Source organism: Suricata suricatta, chromosome 8 (assembly GCF_006229205.1).
Source record: "Suricata suricatta isolate VVHF042 chromosome 8, meerkat_22Aug2017_6uvM2_HiC, whole genome shotgun sequence".
In the NCBI taxonomy this organism is placed as follows: domain Eukaryota; kingdom Metazoa; phylum Chordata; class Mammalia; order Carnivora; family Herpestidae; genus Suricata; species Suricata suricatta.
Window position 1 is genome coordinate 138,118,825 of NC_043707.1, and position 16,482 is coordinate 138,135,306.

At 59.3% G+C, this 16,482-nt stretch overlaps 1 long non-coding RNA gene across 2 annotated transcripts; it reads left to right on the forward strand.

Annotated features, from left to right (window-relative positions):
* Positions 1-279: 279 nt before the first annotated feature.
* Positions 280-12,040, forward strand: LOC115299130. Of its 2 annotated transcripts, XR_003912000.1 has the most exons (3): positions 280-513; positions 920-1,081; positions 11,725-12,040. It is a non-coding gene; the product is annotated as an uncharacterized LOC115299130 (long non-coding RNA). The 2 variants fall into 2 exon arrangements; XR_003911999.1 differs by lacking the exon at positions 11,725-12,040 and having other exon boundaries at positions 920-1,159.
* The last annotated feature ends 4,442 nt before the right edge of the window (positions 12,041-16,482 follow it).

Genomic DNA, 16,482 nt, shown 5'->3' on the forward strand with positions numbered 1-16,482 from the left:
ACTGGGTTTGGGTGGACCCTAATCTAATGACTGGGGTCCTAAAAGAAGAAGAGAAGAGACAGAGGGGAGAGGGAAGAAGGCCACGTGGAGACAGCGCAGAGGCTGGGGCAGGGACTTGGAGCACCTGGAGCTGTGAGGACCTGGGAGAGGCAGGAGGGGTCCTCCCCTGGAGCCTGCGGAGGGAGCGGGGCCCTCCCCACACTTTGATTTCAGACTCCTGGCCTCCAGAAGGTCAAAGAATAGATTCTGCTATTTTAAGCACTCCCAGTCTGTGGGACTTTCTTACAGGCAGATCTAGGAGCCTGATCTAGCAGCCAGGGGGTGAGGGAGCTGGTCCTGGGGCATCAGCGCCCCGGCACCTGCAGCCTGACCTGAGAGTCGGCAGAGGGAGCAGGTGTGCGCACGGTTGGCTCTCCGGAAGCGGTCAGTGCCAAGGCAAGGTGGGCGTGCCCTGTGAGCCTCTGCTTCTGTTTTGCTGGGAAGATGACCAGGTCCTTTCCTGGAGGGTGAGAGGTTGGTGCCTGGGCGAGGATGGGTGGGGAGGAGGTCGACCTGGGTGAGGGGAGGTCCCCTCCCTCCAGCTGTGCACAGTGAGAGCTGGTGGGCAGGCTGCCCTGGGCGGGGTGGGGGCAGCATGGGGCCTGAAAGGAGGGAGGGGTTTGAACCAAAGGGCCCGGCTTGGGATTCTGCCCCCTCTGCTGACTTCACATCTCCCAGCCTCTGTCTGCTTGGTGGCACGAGAGTGTAATGATAATAACTCAGGTCATTGCCTAGAACAGGGCCCTGCACAGAGCAGGATCTAGAGCAGGATGAAGGATGAAGCAGGCCCTCTCCTGCCCAGAGCTCCTGGCCCAGCACCTTTGGGGAAGACAGGCTCCAAGGGACAGCAGGCAGCCACCAAGGTTCCCTTATTTTCCAGGGATGCCTCATGACTCCTGGCTAACGGAGACGCTCTCTCCTTCCTCTGGATCCCTGCTCCCCTGCCTGTAGCCCCAGATTTCTGGAAGTGCCTCAGAGAGGCGGATGTTTGCAAGTCTGCCCAGCGCTATTGATTTGTGCCTTCGCGAGCCTTGCCTTTACGGTGATTAATATTTGATTTACACCCTGGGTCTGTCCTCTTTCTGATCTCTTTCTAACTCATTAAATCTTCCTTAATCGAGCCTCTAACTCTATCCTTTGGAACTCGTCCTCCAGAGGAAGCTTCTGGTCCCCATGTTGGCTTCTTACCGGTATATCTCCCTTCTGAAGAGGAAGAGGAACATGTTTGGCTGGAACCAGTCCTGGCGGCTGGCTGCCAGGGGGGCCTCTGCTGGCAGGTGTCACAGCTGTCCCGCCCCTGCGGAAGCTTCTTCCACTGATTGGGCTTGCTTGTGCTGCAAGGGCCGGGCCCTGCTGTCTGAGGATGGGGCTGACTTCCGGAGCCAGGGTGGGTGAAGACCAGGTCGGGGGCCCTGAGCCGACAGGGGCCTCACTGAGCATCTGAGTCTGCAGTGGGTCCACTTACCTGTGGTTCTAGGCGGGTGCCTGGTTGGGAAGGTGGGCCCCTCGGGTAAAATTGATAATGGAGATGAGCTGACCCGACTTTTAGGAGACTTGAGTTGGCTCAAAGACCCAGATCCCCTTGAGTGAGTGAGGGCTGGGGCCCAATGAGGAAAGACCCCGCCCCCCTGCCAGAAATTTATCTCATTTATCTTTCTGCCAGTCTCACCCAAAGGGACCTATGGCTCTTTCCCAGCAAGACTGGGTTGCTGGGGGACGGGAAACAGACAGTCTGGGGGCTACTGGACACTGGCTCGGAGCTGACACTGCTTTCAGGAGACACCAGATGTCCGCGTGCCTTCCGGGAACGTCGTAAGATCAACGCTTCCCTAGATAAGGGGACACTTTAAGGCAGGGGGTGAAGGAGGACCCAGCAAAGGAGGCGTGTTTCGCTGGGACCTGGCTGCTTTCTAGGGCCCGTTCCGGCTTTAGAAAAGGAAGCTGGGAACCAGCCCCGTCCCTCAATTCTTGGCACTCAGGATTGGGCTGGAAATTCCTTTCTATACTTTTCCCTGCTCTGGTCGGCATGGGCCGTCCAAACTCCAGGATGTTTGCTCATCAAAAAAAATTTTTTTTTAAATGTTTACTGAGTTTTGAGAGAGAGAGAAAGGGAGAAAGGGAGAGAGGGAAGGAGGGAGAGAATGAGCAGGGGAGGGGCAGAGAGAGAGGGAGACACAGAATCCAAAGCAGGCTCTAGGCTCTAAGCTGTCAGCACAGAGCCCGACGCGGGGCTCGAACCCATGAACCGTGAGATCGTGACCTGAGCAACCATAATTGTGTTGTGTTACACTGGCAAAGAAAAAGTCACACAAATCAATGGGACAGAATGGAGAACCAGAAAAAGACCACAGTTATGCCCAACCGACTTGACAAAGGTGCAAGAACAATTCAGTGGAAGAAAATGGCTTTTTCAACAGACGGGGCTGGAGGACCCGACGTCCAGAGGCAAAGAGTTACCCTTGAACTACATCTCACTTTTTATGCAAAACTTAACCGAAATTCAATTATGGACTTAAGTGTAAAGTAAAAAAAAAATTTATGAAACCGAAAAAAATGGTAGAAAAATCTTTGGGATCTAGGCCAGGCAAAGTATTCTCAGATTTGACACCAAAAGCACGATGAAAGGAAAACTGACAAATCGGACTTATCAAAATTAAAGCTTTTGCTCTGTGGAAGAGCCTGTCAGGAGGATGAAATGAGAACCCACAGTGGGAGCAAATGTTTGCAAACTGCATGTCTGACAAAGGAATAGTAGCTTATGTACATAAAGACCTCTCAGACCTCAGCAGTCAGCAAACAAGCTAATTGGGACAGGAGAAAAGAGAGGTGACGTTTCACCAGAGAAGATATACAGATGTCAAATAGCACATGGAGAGACATTCAACTTGATCCTTCTTTAGGGAAATGGAAGTTAAAATTATCGTGGACTCTCCGCACCCATCCTCCAGAATGGCTAGAAAGAGAAAACGGTGACAGAAGCCAGTGCTGGGAAGGACATGGAGAAACCAGAATCCTCATGCCGCTGGGGGAATGTGAAGCAGCCACTCTGGACAGCAGGTGGGCGGCTTCTCAGAAACCCAGACGGGCCCTTGCGGTGCGCTGCAGGGACTGAACCCCTGGCCACTCCTCCCGGAAGAGAAACGAAGCCTTGTGTTCACACGGACACCTCGCACAGAGGTTTCTAGCAGCTTGGTTTGCAATCAGCAAGTCAACCCTGGAACAAGCCAGATGTCCCTCTGCGGCTTAGGGTGAAGCGAAGCGGGGTGCCTTCCCGGCCAGCGGAGGAACACTGCCGTGCAGCACGCCTGCGGGAGTCTCCGGAGAGTGTCACCGAGGGGAGAGAGCCCGTCCCGCAAGGTGGCACCCTGTACGGTTCCAGTTCTTTAACAGCCTCCCAGTGTCAGAATTGCAGGGCTGGAGGACAGAGGGGTGGCTGCCAAACGCCGAAGAGGGAGGGTGTGGCTGTGAAGGGCAGCAGGCGGGACTTGGCAGCAAAGGGAACGTTCTGGATCTTGGCCGTATCGATGTCAACATCCTGGTTTCAGTATTGTCCTACAGCTTTGCAGGATGCCACCACCAGGGGAACTGGGTGAGGGCATGCGGGATCTCTGTATTATTTATTACAAATGCATGCGAATCTGTAGTTACCTTGAAATAAAAACTTAAAAAGATACTTTGACGGCAGGTTATGTGATGACTTTAGGTTCCGCATTAGTCCGTGTGCATACGAAGCACCAAGCAAGGGTGTTGACTCATCAGAAGCTCTTAGTAGGCGCCTCAGCGTCCACCAGCGTCAGGGAATGGATAAGACCGTGCCTTCGCGCCGACAGAGGACGGCCGGGAGCTGAGGGGGATGTGAGGGCGGGCCTCACTCCACACTGGTGGATTTCAGTAAGTGCTTCTGAAGGGGAAGGACAAAGGCTTTGGAGGAGACTGGCCCAGCCAGCCCTGCTGTGGCGTGGACACCGCGGAGGGGGGAAAGCCCCTTCGGCCAGTGGGCGCCTTCCGCAGCCCCGAGTCCTGCCGTCAGCATGAGTGAGTCACCGTTCTGGTGGCCGGGCCTTGCGCACCACACAGGCTGGCGGAAGCCATCGGCTTGGCCCCGACCCCCCAGCCTGGAGCCACGGCCCGACTCCGGACGACCCCTGATTACGAGTCTCAGAGCTCCTTGGGGGCATCCAGGAGATCCTGGGCTCGGGGTAGAGGTCAGAGCCTCCAAAGGGAGACAAACAGGGACTTGTGCAGGCCCTGGAACATTCCTGGGGCTCCTGCCTGGTTATTGGCACGGGAGGAGGACTTAGAAAAGTTCCAAGAAGGGGACCCTAAAGCAAGGGGCTCTCAGGGCTGGTCGCCAGGCAGTTACATGGTCACCTGCAAAATCAGGGGAACCATCCCTCCACCCACCTTGTCCAACGTGTGGTCCTGATGTCGAGACTGATGGTCACACACACGCACGCACCATGACCGGGTGCGAGAGGCCCCTGGCTCACGCAGCAGAGGTCCCCAGGGGCCAGCGCAGGGCTGCCATCCTGGTCGGAGGTGGGGCCGGCCTGAGAGGTCCCGCGCAGGCAGGGGCTTGTGTGCTTTGAACGTCCTGCCCGGAGCGCCCGGTTTTCTGGTCCACATGTGGGCTCCAAGGGTGCGAAGGCTTCCAAAATGTGGGCGTTCCGCACGCATCAGGGAGCGGGCTGAGACCCCCGCTGGATATGGGGTCTCGCTTGTCGCTGCCGGTATCCCTGCTTCCCGGCCGCTGAGAGGGGCCGGTCGATGCGCCCTGGGCTCACCCGTCGGAAGGCCTGCACCTGCCAGGCCGGGGCCGGGGCCGGCTGCCTCTTCTCCCGTGGCTCGTCCCGCTGCTCCGCCCTCCCGCCTCCTCTCAGAGCTCGGCAGGCTCTCTGCAGAGGTGGGAGGCAGAGTGGCTCGGGAAGGGGTGCTACAGGGGGGCACAGCGGCGAGGCCCGGGTCTGGGACCACGAGGCCTCCTGTGAAGTTCATTCCCTGCGCTGGCCCCCCTTCCCCGCAGGGAGCACCACGCTCCTCTGAGATGCAGCATTCAGGCCAGAACAGAGAGAAGGGGGACGTTGGGAGTGACCGGAGGGATGAGTCCCGACGGCCGGAAGTCCCTCCCAATGCTCTCCCTACAGGGATTAGATTCTTTCAATGGCTCCCTTGCATTTACAGAAGATTCCAGATGTGCTTTCCTTCCCAGGCTCCGGGGGCCCGCATCACCTGCCCTGACCCCCGGTGCCCCCCGGAACCTCCCCCGCCGCAGCCCGCCTCATGACACCCACGCAGGCGCCGTGGCTGCCCCGCCTGGGCCACTGTTCCATCCCGGAAGCAACCCCGGGTGCGTGTGATGCTGATCACGGTGTTGGGAGTGCTAATTTGGCAACCAGGGGCCCTCCAGCTGTCCCTCAGCAGGGGACGGCTTCGTGGGCCCTGGCCTGGATGCCCTGCAGTTTCCCACGATGGTGTTACGGGAAAGCATGGCAGCAACGTTGCCAGTGTGGGAGGCAATGGGGTTCCGAGATGCCGTTTGGCCAGGAGCCCAGACGCGGGTGTGAGCCGGTGCAGACCGGTGAGCAGGGGGTCTCGTTGGCTGTGTCCGGACCCGCGGCCCCCCGTGCTGGGTTCTCCAGGGAGCACCCCGGAAGGCAGGGCTTGGGCTCAAGGCCCCAGCAAGGCTCATTTGTTCTCCCAAGGTCAGATCTGCCCGCCTGGAGACCGGGGAGACCCCGGGATGACAGTCCCGGTGTGCGCGTGTGAGGGCCTGGGGGCAGAGCCAGGCGGTCCGAGCAGCCCCGGGCGGGAGTCTGCCTGGCGCTGGAGCGGAGGAGCCCCTGCCTGTACGTGTGCGTGCGTCTGTGCACATGTGTGCAGCACACGCACGTCCGTGCCTGTGTCCCTGTGTGTGCGTGTGCATATGTGCACGTGTGTGTGTGCTCTCTTAACTCATGGCCACGCGTGTGGAGACGCAGCCCTCGGGGTTCTGGCCGTGCCAGCTTCCTTTCTCCGGGGAGGCGGAGGGGCGGGAAGAGGGGGAGAGAGCTCTCTCCCCCACACAGTCCCGATACATTCAGGAGAAAAGGCATTTTGCCAAACAGGAAGAAAAGTGTGAGCCCATTTTTAGAGAGCTCGTTTTAGAAAAACATAGAAATGAATGCTGAGGAAAATTACTGGAAGGATGTACAAAAACATGTCAAGTGGTACATTTGCAGTTTGGGGCTTTTGGGTAATTTTTATTCCCTTCTTTTGGCTTGTCTGCACTTTCTAAAATTTCTGCAATAAACATCTATTACTTTGTAATAACAACCAAAAAGTTATTTTAACAATTGGCCCGGAGCTGTGACAAGTGTGGAGACGGGCGGGAAGGGCTGTGTGCTCGCTCGCGCAGGGCCCGGGGACCGCGGGGGAGGCGGCCCAGCCCCGGCGGATGGGGTACCTGCTTCCCCGACAGCTTCTCTGCTCCCGCTCCGCGCGGCCAGAGGCTGGAGAGGCCGGCTCTCTGCGGGGCTTTGCCGGCCCCTCCCAGCCGGCTGGTACTTGTCACTTAGCCCGGTCCTGCGCCTGGGGCCCGGCGCCCGGACTCGAGCTCCCGTCTGCGGTGGGAAGACCGTGCGCGCAGGGGCCTGCCTCCAGCCGTGTAGCCTCTGGCCACTTGCTGTGCTCCTTGTCTCTGGGTGCTCGGTGTCGAGAGAGGGGTGGGGGGCTCCTGGCCAGATGCCGGGGCTCAGATGTGGTGCTGGTGATCTTGGGCCAGCCCTCAGCCTCCCAGCAGCACCTTGGCTCCATGGGACATAGACAGCGGCCAGTAACGTCGCCTGCACGGGCCATGTAGAGCAGGAGCAATGCCTCTGAAGCACACAGCAGGTCTGGCATACAGGAAGCGCTAAATAAGTGCTTGTCAGCATTGTCATTGCCAGCTGTGCAATGGGCATGTCAGCTGCGGAATAATGCCTTCAGAGCCGTTCAGGTCTGAAGCCCCAGGATTTGGGTGTGGGTTGGGCTGTGTGCCAAGAGGGAGTTAATGTGGCAGAGGGAGTCAAGGCTGTTCACGACCTGACCTTGACGCGGGGCGAGTAGCCATTCTGGTGGACGCAGTGTCACCACAGGGTGGGCAGAGAGTCAGAGGAGGGAGCACTGGTGCCGGCTTTGGAGGTGGAGGTGGGGGCCTTGGGCTGCGGCCCCTGAGGAGTCTGATTGGAAGACCTTCCCTCTGTCACCCTGCCTCTTCCCCTTGGCAGGGGCGTCCTTGAGTGTGCAACTTTGGGGAAAGCCCGTCTCTGCTTGCTCCAGAGAGCAGAGCAGGCTGTGCTCCGGACTGAGGGGCTGTGCCCTACAGAACGCCTTGGGATCTCGAAAGCCCGGGCCTCCGGCTGAGGCCCACAGCGCCCAGTGTGAGCTCTCTGGCCATGAGCACGGAGGCGTCTGCAGCCACTCTCACCAGAAGCTCCTCTTTGTGTGAGATCCCAGTGCTGCCTAGGAAGGGGTAGGGGAGAGAAAGCCCCCTCCCGGAGCAGGGCTGTGTTGGAGGGCCAGCTCAGGCACCTAGGTCCCCCCGTCATCCTGCCTGCTCCAGCCTCTGGGGGCGGGTCCGTGGACCAGGGGCTCGCCTGCCACCCCCTCTTCCTGTCTGCCAGGACCTGGGTGGCTTCCTGAGCTCTGCAAAGAAGCCCCTGGAAGTCCTTTCCTGTTCTTATAAGTAATCATGGCGGCTTACGGGGCCCAGCCCTGCTCCAAGCACACATCCCGCGTTAGAGAATTTAGCTTCCCCGTGAAGCGGGCACCATCACTGCCCCTATTTTACAGATAAGAACACGGAGGCATAGAGAGTGACCTAATTTCCTCCAAGTCACATGGCCAAGAAACTAGCAGAGCCAAGATTTGAGTCCAGGCGCCCACACGCCGAGCCCCCCCCCTCCCACTCCCGCACGTACTGACGACAGCCCTGCCAGGCTGGGAGGGTCCACAGTCTTGCTCTGAGCTTGCGTCCGTCCAGCTGCAGCGTCCCTGTAGGACGGGGTTCGGGGCTCAGCATTATTTTCACGTTGAAGAGTGTAACTACCCGACCAGGGAGAGGCACAGCGGAGCTGAACTTCCAGGCTCCAGCAGGAAACCTCACGGACATGCTGGGTTCACAGGAGCCGCCTCGGGCAGGCCCCCGAGCAGCTGTCCGGCTCCAGACCGTGCGTTCGAGTTTCTCCGCAGATCGCCAGCCGCCCGGAGTTGGCACCAGGCTCTGGGAGCGTGAGGGTGCCGTGGGGGTAGGCGTGTTTTCGGCCGGATGTTTGGCGCCCCCCTCGCCTGCCTTCTGGCTCCTTGACCCCTCCGGGGCCCGGCGTGTCATCTTCCAGGGGTCAGTCCACATGTCGGACTGAAGTGTCCGGGGAGAGGGGGCTTCGGAATGCGGAGCGGAATGATCCGCGGGAGTGGCCGCTCAGTGAGGGGAATTCCCACTGGGTTGACGTTTCTTGTTCCGGCGAATCCGCTCTCGGGCGGAGACCACGCCTGGACAAGCCAGCAGGTGCTCCCGGCTGTGGTCCTATCCTGGGACAGGGCGCGGTCCCCAGCAGGGTGTGTCTGCGCCTCATCCTCTGAGGTCGGGCCCCGCCAGCACGTCGCCTCCAAGACCCCAGGAAAGTGGGGCCGCTTCCCGGCGTGGCTGCCTTACTCCCAAGGCTTTCAGGTCAGAAGTGGGGTTTCTCCCAGGCTCGTCTGTGTCGTCTTGCTCAGTAAAGCCAGGGTAGAGAACATTCCGGAACTCAGCGGACTTGTGCAATCCGCTCCTCCCTGGGCTCCAGTTTGTCCCCCTGTGAACTGGGGCGGGCAGTAGAGTCTGGTGTCGTTTCTCGTGCCCCGTGGTGTTGCTTCACCAGACGGCCTCGGGGCCATGGGGGTTGTGGGGACAGGGTCCCTAGAGGCAGGCAGGGCAGGACAGGGGTGCCGGGACGCCCCCTGGCTGCGTCACCCTGGCCTTAGGGAAATGATGACATTCCTTCTGCTTGCTTCTTGGGTAATGGTTCCTCCCTCTGAGGTTGTCATGTGGTTAAATGCCGTATAGACACTAGGCAACGACTCTTTCCACGATCTTGATTTTAGCTTTTATCCAAACCCTTCTTCCTTTCTTTTCACTGCATCGGGGTGCCTTTCAGGGCCCCAAGTGTAGGCTGTCCCAGCGGCACATCCAACATGTCATCTCTGAGGACAAAGGACATGGCGATCTGCAGTCAGACAGCTACTGCTTTGGGGCGGGAGGTGGATGCCACTGCCGACCCGACACGGAGGACCCCAGACAGGAAGGGGTCCGCTGTAGATATGGCCAGCGTTTCTTCTCTTCTCTCCTTCTTTTTTTAAATAATTGTTTTATTTATCTTTTGAGAGAGAGAATGTGAGCAGGGGAGGGGCAGAGAGAGAGAGAGAGAGAGAGAGAGAGAGAGGAGGGGACAGAAGATCCGAAGCAGGCTCTGTGCTGACAGGCTGACAGTGGCGAGCCCACCGCGGGGCTCGAACCCACGAACTGTGAGATCATGACCTGAGCTGAAGTCAAACATTCAACCGACTGAGTCCCTCAGGCGCCCCTGGCTGACATTTCTGGAGTGTCCAGTACCCTGGGTGCTGGGCCGGGCTGGGGACGTCAGCACACACTCTCCGAGTTCCTTCATCTCCAGGAAGCCTCCCCTCCCTAACTCAACCCCCGGTGCTAAGCCGCTGCCTGGACTTCTGCTGCACCTTCCGAGCCCGCTGCCTGCTTCCTGGGATGTGCTGGCCGCGCCCCCGTCTTCTCCCTGATGCTCTGTATCACCGAGCCATCTGGTCTACCAACCCTGTAGCCAATACTGTCTAGAGCTTTTTCCCTTTGTGTCAACTCCTGCCTTCCCCTGCCTCAGGGAGGGTTCTCCGGGCCTGGGGGGATGAGGGGCCCGCCACCTCGCAGCCTCGCCAGTGGTGGGGTCTGGGCTCAGGGCAAAGCTGCAGCTCCAGCCCACAGGTGCTGCTGTGCGTGTGGCCAGCAGGCGACAACGGGGGGAGCTCTTGTCCCTGGTATGGAGGCAGCGAACACGTCTTTCTAATTGGAATGCTGGTTCTGTCCAAAAGCCTCTTTAAGGAGCTGGTTTGTGGGGAAAGAAAAGTGGAATTTGCACAGAATTTGCAAATATTCATGCTCCTTCAGCTCTGAGAGCTTTCTTCCTTAATAACAGAAACTTGTTGCTGCTGTCGGAGCGGCTCGCGCTGAACGGAGGCTCTATTTAGAATCATTCCAGATAAACAGGCTGTGACCCCGCTAAGTGCCCTTGCTCGGGGCTTCTCCACTGGCTGTGCTTTCTCGACCCGCCTGAGTGGGTGCAGATGACCATGGGAATGTCACCTGCTACTGTGGGGGTCCTCGGCCTCTGCCGCCCTGGGGGCCGCCTCGGGGCAGGCGGCGAGATGGCCGTCCTGCCTACAGCGGCTAGCGCTCTGGGCCCAGGGCTGGGCTAAGTTTTCTAGAGTCTCCTCCCTCAGCTTGACCCGGCTGGTTCTCCTGCCAGAATGAGGTCTGGGTGCAGGGTGGCGTTTTCCGAGGACATCTAGGTCAGGGGCTGCTTATTCCACTTGTCTGGCTCTAGAAGCCCCGGTCTGGCCACTGGCGTTCCTTTGCTAGCGTTGCAGACCGTGTGGCTCCAACCAGATACCTTCTATTGGCCCGGAGTTCTGGAGAAGTCCAGGATCAAGCTGTCAGGCCACGGAGTCTTTCTGAGGGCTGCGAAAAAGCACCTGGTCCATGCCACTCCCCTGTGTGTCTCCATCTCAGACTCCGTCCCACCTTTTTCTACAGTTTATTTATTCACTTTGAGAGAGCGGGGGGGGGGGGGGGGAGAGAGAGAGAGAGAGAGAGAGAGAGAATGCCAAGTAGGCTCTGCGCTATTAGTAGGCTCTGTGCAGAGACTGATGCAGGGCTCGAACTCATGAACCGTGAGATCATGAGCTGAGCTGAAGTTGGATGCTTAGCCAACTGAGCCACCCAGGCGCCCCTTCCCTTTTTCATAAAGACATCAGCCATGTTGGATTAGGACTCATACTAATGACGGCACCTTAACTCAACCATCGGCAGAGACCCTAATTCCAGCGGAGGTCCCCTCCACATGTCCTTGTAGGACTTCAGCATCTGTTGGAAGGGAACACAATTCACCCCATGACATTTGTCTTTTTGGACGGAGCTCTGGCCGGGGCAGACCCATTTTCCTTGTGCAGGGGTCCTGTCCAGCTCTGTCAAAGGGGGCTTTTGTGCTGACTACTATTTCTGCCCTGAAATCAGAGAAGGGAGTTCTTCTCAGAGTGAAGAGCGTTGGGAGCCAGAAGCCACAGCACAAAAGCAGGTCCTTGGAAGCAGAGAAATGAACTCGGGCTGTGGCATCGCAGGGCTTGGGCTCGAATCCCAGCTTTGCTGCTAACCTGCTGTGTGACTCTGGAAAAATTACTGACCCTCTCTGAGCCCTTCCCCCAACATGCAAAGTGTGGGAAATGAAAGTGCCAGCTTTGCGGAGCTGTGTGGAGGCTGGATGAGAACATGGCAGCCAAGGGTCCAGCACGGCCCCTGATGGCCACCAGCTCCAGACGCCGGCCTGGGGGTCTTACCTCACCTGATCTGGAGGCTGGCTCTTGGGGGACTGTATTTTCAGCATTTTTGTCTCTCTTTCATTGCAGCTCACACTGCCCCTGGCTAGCCTCACCGCCCGGGACCTCCTTGGGAGCAGCACGGCCCCTTGTTGAGAAGCCTGGTGTCAGGGGGCTGAGGCTGGGGAGGTGGGCTAATGTCTGGGTGTCTGTGTCCCCCCAAAATGCATCTGTTGAATCCTAACCCCCCGGTGTGATGGTACTAGGCGGTGGGAACTTTGGGAGGTGATTAGTCATGAGGGGCCCTCAGGGTGGGCTTTGTGCCCTTATGAAGGGGACCCCCAGAGCTCCCTGCCCTGCCCCCCCGCCCCCCGCCACCCAGCCAGGACACTGTGAGAAGGGCTGGCTCTGAACCAGGAAGTGGGCCTCACCGGACACTGGATCTGCTGGCACCTTGAACTTGGACTTCCAGTTTCCAGAACTGTGGGAAATAAACTTCCCTTGTTTATAAACAACCCAGTGTCTGATGTTTTTGTTATAGCAGCAATATTGGACTGACACAGCGTAGGCGCCCTGAGGGTGGTCCGTGATGAGGGGCTGGGATGACCACAGCCACTCTCTGGGTCATGGGGGCTAGAGGGATCTCTCCTGGGATTTCTCTCTTGCTTCCTCACCTCCAGGGGCAAGTGGGGCCTCCACGGGGGCCCGAGGAGGGGCTCAGTCCCACGAAGAGGCATCCTTGGGGCTCAGGGCTCACGGCTAACTTGGGCTGCCTGCTGTCTTCTCAGTAGATGCCCATCTCCCCCTCCTGGCCCAGGGGCAGAAAAGAGGGGTGCATTGCTTTTCCCCAAGGCAAAACTACTCTTGGGTGTATAGCCCCTGGACTTCCAATGTCCTCTGATCCCCGACTTTTCAAAAAACTGAAGTTCTAGCAACTGTGAAGTCCACCAGATAGCTCAGAAGATCTTTGCTGGCTGGCTGGCTGGACGGACAGACGGATGGATGGATGGATGGATGGGTGGATGGAAGGATGGGTGGAAGAATCACCTTCCCAGGAGAAAGGGCCTGAGCCAGGTTCCTTCCCCCAGTCTCCCTCCCCAGGATGCTGGCCTCAGGAGCAGAGGGAACTTCTGTCACTAAAGTTGGGCTCTTGTGCAGCTGGGAATGGCATTGGGCTCCTTGCATGCTCCTGAAGATGTGGTACCCCAGGACCCCTGATACACAGGACTGGAAAAGCTGAGAGTTTTCAGAGACAGGGACTCAGAGTTGAAAACAGGTCACCTGCCTAGCCCTAAGGTGCCCAGCCTCTGTAGGGCACCGCCAGCCATGGGGGTCCCCGGGGTGGGCCTCTGGCCAGGAAGACCCCAGCCTTCCCGGTCCAGCTGAGCAGATGCGGCTGCTAGTGAGGGAGTCTGAGGGATGAGCGCCACCTTCGCCAGGTCACCGTCTTGCCCGGGCCTGGTTGCCCAGTGGGGCTGGGGTGGCCACCCTCCTGAACAGAGGCTGAAGTTCGGGAGGCCAGGCCACGCCGCCACCTGCTGCGGTCCCGCAGCCACATGTGGGAACAACCCATTTTCCTTCTGCCCTTCTCCTCTCCCCTGGGGCTCCGTGATGACACACGAGAGAACACACAAGTGTATTTAGTATGTTTTATGTGCCACAGGAGGCTTCATGAGGAAAGGAGGAGCAGCGGTTAGCGCTGAGTGTTGTGATGGTGGGTCTGGTGCCAAGGGTGGGGGGGTTGTGGGAAAACACAACGGGACAGAGTCATGTGGGCTCAGGGCAGTGGCACGGGCAGCCCTGCAAGGTCTGTTCGTCCCGACTCTGCTCAGCGTGTTCCGCACCGGCCGCCCCATCTTGGAGATACGGACGGTCCTTCCCTCTGGTCACGGGGAGGGCGTCCCTCCCAGGAGGGTGTATGACCTGCTTCCGGAAGAGGTCAGAGCCCTTCCTGCTTCTGCCATTTTCTCAAATTCCTTAGACTGAAGAGTCAAAAGGCCAACGAACCAGGTTTTAGGGGAGCACGTCCTGAGCCCTGTCACTTCGGAGCCCCATTTCTCCATGAGAAACGGGCGCTTAGGCTTAGCCCCAGGGCCGTGGACTTAGAGGAGCAGTTTGGAAGAGTTTGGATTCCTGACAGCCCGGCTGACTGGTGGGGTCGTTTGGGGAGGGTGTCCCCAGGGTCGGGGGGAGGCCTGCAGTGCAGGTAGACGGACGGACAGACGGACAAACGGACAAACAGGGTGGCCACGCCCAGTTGCAGGCCCCAGTAGAGCTCTGTTGGGCTGGCTGCAGGGCTGTGGGTGGAGGCAGTGCTGAGTGGGACTTTCTGGGCGCAGAAGAGGGGCTGGTGGAAGAATCTGGAATGTGGACAATTGTACAACCTGGGCTCTGTGGCTGAAGGGGAATGTAGCCGGACCTGGGGTGTAGCCACACCCCACACAGTGGAGCGTTGTCGCAGCTCAGCGGCCGCCCAGGGTGGGACACAGTGGCAGCTGGCGCTCCGGCAGGGCACCCTTCACCCCTACTGTCCCCCCTTCTCTCCCTCCGCCTCCCTACCTCTGTCTGTCTCTGTCTCCCTGCTCCTCTCCGTCTCTCTGTCTCTGCCTCCTCTCGCTCTCCATCTCTCTGCCTCTCTCTCACTTTCTCTCCGTGTGCTCACCTGTGGGATTGTTCACTCCCTCCCCTCCCTTCCTGCCTGTTGGGCCCGAGCCCCCGGAGGACAGGACCCTGTCTGGGCCACTCACGCCTCCCTCTGACACGCGTGCTGGGAGATAGCAGGTACTCAGTAAGCCCAAGTAGTGCTGCACATGCCCGGCTGCTGTGTGCTGCTCCTGAAGGACCTTGTGGGCCCTGGCCGGTGCCCTCGTCCGGGTGAGGGTGTGGCGTCCGTTCCGTCTGTGCCCCTTTGCTGGAAGCTTGCTCCACACCTGGTGGAAATCTGAGGCTGTGGGCGGGGCTCTGGTGGCAGGAGTCCTGAAGGCAGTGGGACTGTGGTGTCCCCCTTGGGTCCTGTCCCAGAGAGGGCTGCATAGCAGCTCCCCATTCCTGCTGGTGACCCCTTCCCTCCCCGAGGGGACTGATATGAAGGCCAGGCCCTCCCGGGAGGTGGGTTCCGGGGAGTGACGGGGAAATAGATGGTCAGGTGACGTGGCCGGAGTCATGGCTAGCAGACTGCAGGGCCAGGTGCTGGCCCAGGCCGCTCGGATTCCCAAACTCGTTTCCTCCCCTCCACCGACCTCCTGGAGAGCTTTCTCTGGGCCGGCCCTTCCTGGTCAGGAACTCTGCGGGGGTCTGGGCCTTGGAGCCACTTGTCCGTCTTCCCCGGGGCTCCGCTGGGTTGCGCACAGCTGGTCACGACTTCTCTGTCAGGGACGTGAAGAACGGCCAGGGGAGCCCATGGTCCCACCCAGCTGTCTGGGCCACCGATGCTGGCCCCCAAGGGCAGGCCTGCGGGAGTGGGAGCGCCCTCGGGTGTCTCTGGCCTCCCTGGGGCCCATGCTGGGGTGCCCCGCGGGAGCCCCACAGGAGACCAGAGGTCACGGCTCCCTGCAGCAGGGCCCTGAGTTCTGGGATGAGAGCGTGTGTGCCCCCGAGCCCCCTGCCCTGCCCCCCAGCCCCAGTGCCCCAACACTGAGGAGCAGGCTCCCCCATGGACTCACATGTGTCCCTGCTCAGCCTTCCCCTGGGACCTCAGCTGCTTTGCGCTCTGCCCCCTCACTGTTTGAACCGCGAGTCTTATTTGCAATAACAGTGACTTGCATATTTGAATAGTTCAAGAAGGGGAAATTCAATAAGATGCCAACGGAGTAAATGCCACTCGCTTTAAAAAGGTAATTTAAATTGCCAGGTGGATAAACTGTGGGTGCACGCACCCTTCTCGCGCTGGCTGTTGCAGAGGCCCGTCTGCGCCTGTCAGTGGGCCTCCGCCTCACTGTCAGTGGACGGTGGCGGGTCCCGGTGCCCAGGGGATCCCTGGGCGCGACGTGGCGTCTCCTGCCTGCTTCTCTTGTCACTCCCGACCGCCTTCAGAAGGTGCCGGGGCTGGCTGAGCTCTCGCCTGGCTCCGGCACCTTCTCCCTGGGAGAGCCTCCTGGACCAGGACCTTCCCTGTTTGGGGCGTGGGAGGAGGCCCGCATGGCCGTGCAGTGTCCCATGGCTGCCACCAGGGGTCGCCAGGCCCATGGGCTGGAGGGCGGACGCTGGCGGCCAGGAGCCGAGCCAAGGGCAGGGGCGGGCGCCCGGGGAGGGAGCCAGCAACAATCTGGATGCCAGCGTTTGTTGGTGTCTTGGAGGCCAAGCCTGGCCAGGCCCTCAGGCCCCGCCAGCCAATGCCTTGCAAGAGCTGCGGGCTCTGGGGGTCCCGGGACCTGATGCAGGTGGCTTTTGGGAGACATGAGACCCAGCACAGTGATGAGAGCTGGCGGCCTTTGGGTCATTCTAAGCTGGCTCTAAATCCCAGGTGGATTTAATTTCTTCCTTAATCTCTTCGAGACTCAGTTTCCCCATCTGTAAAATGGGACAAATGACCAAGGGGTTGCTGGAGGGCTTAAGGAAATGATGTGCGCACCGTGCGTGGCACAGGCCGGGCGGCGATGTCGCCTGGTGGCTGGAAAGGCCGGTCATCCTCCCCGTCGGGGGTTTTCAGAGGGACTGTCCTTCCCGTTACCATCTCCTCCAAGACGCTCTGTGGCTCCTGCTGGTTTTTAATGTCCCTAATCTCCTGTTGATTATTCCTGGGGTTTCAGCCAAATAAGCACTTCCAATTAAAGCTCCTGCCACAGCTCCAACTTGGGTTGCCATGGCAACGGGAGTGGGGATTTTTACTTCTTCCCTGGAATGCACACA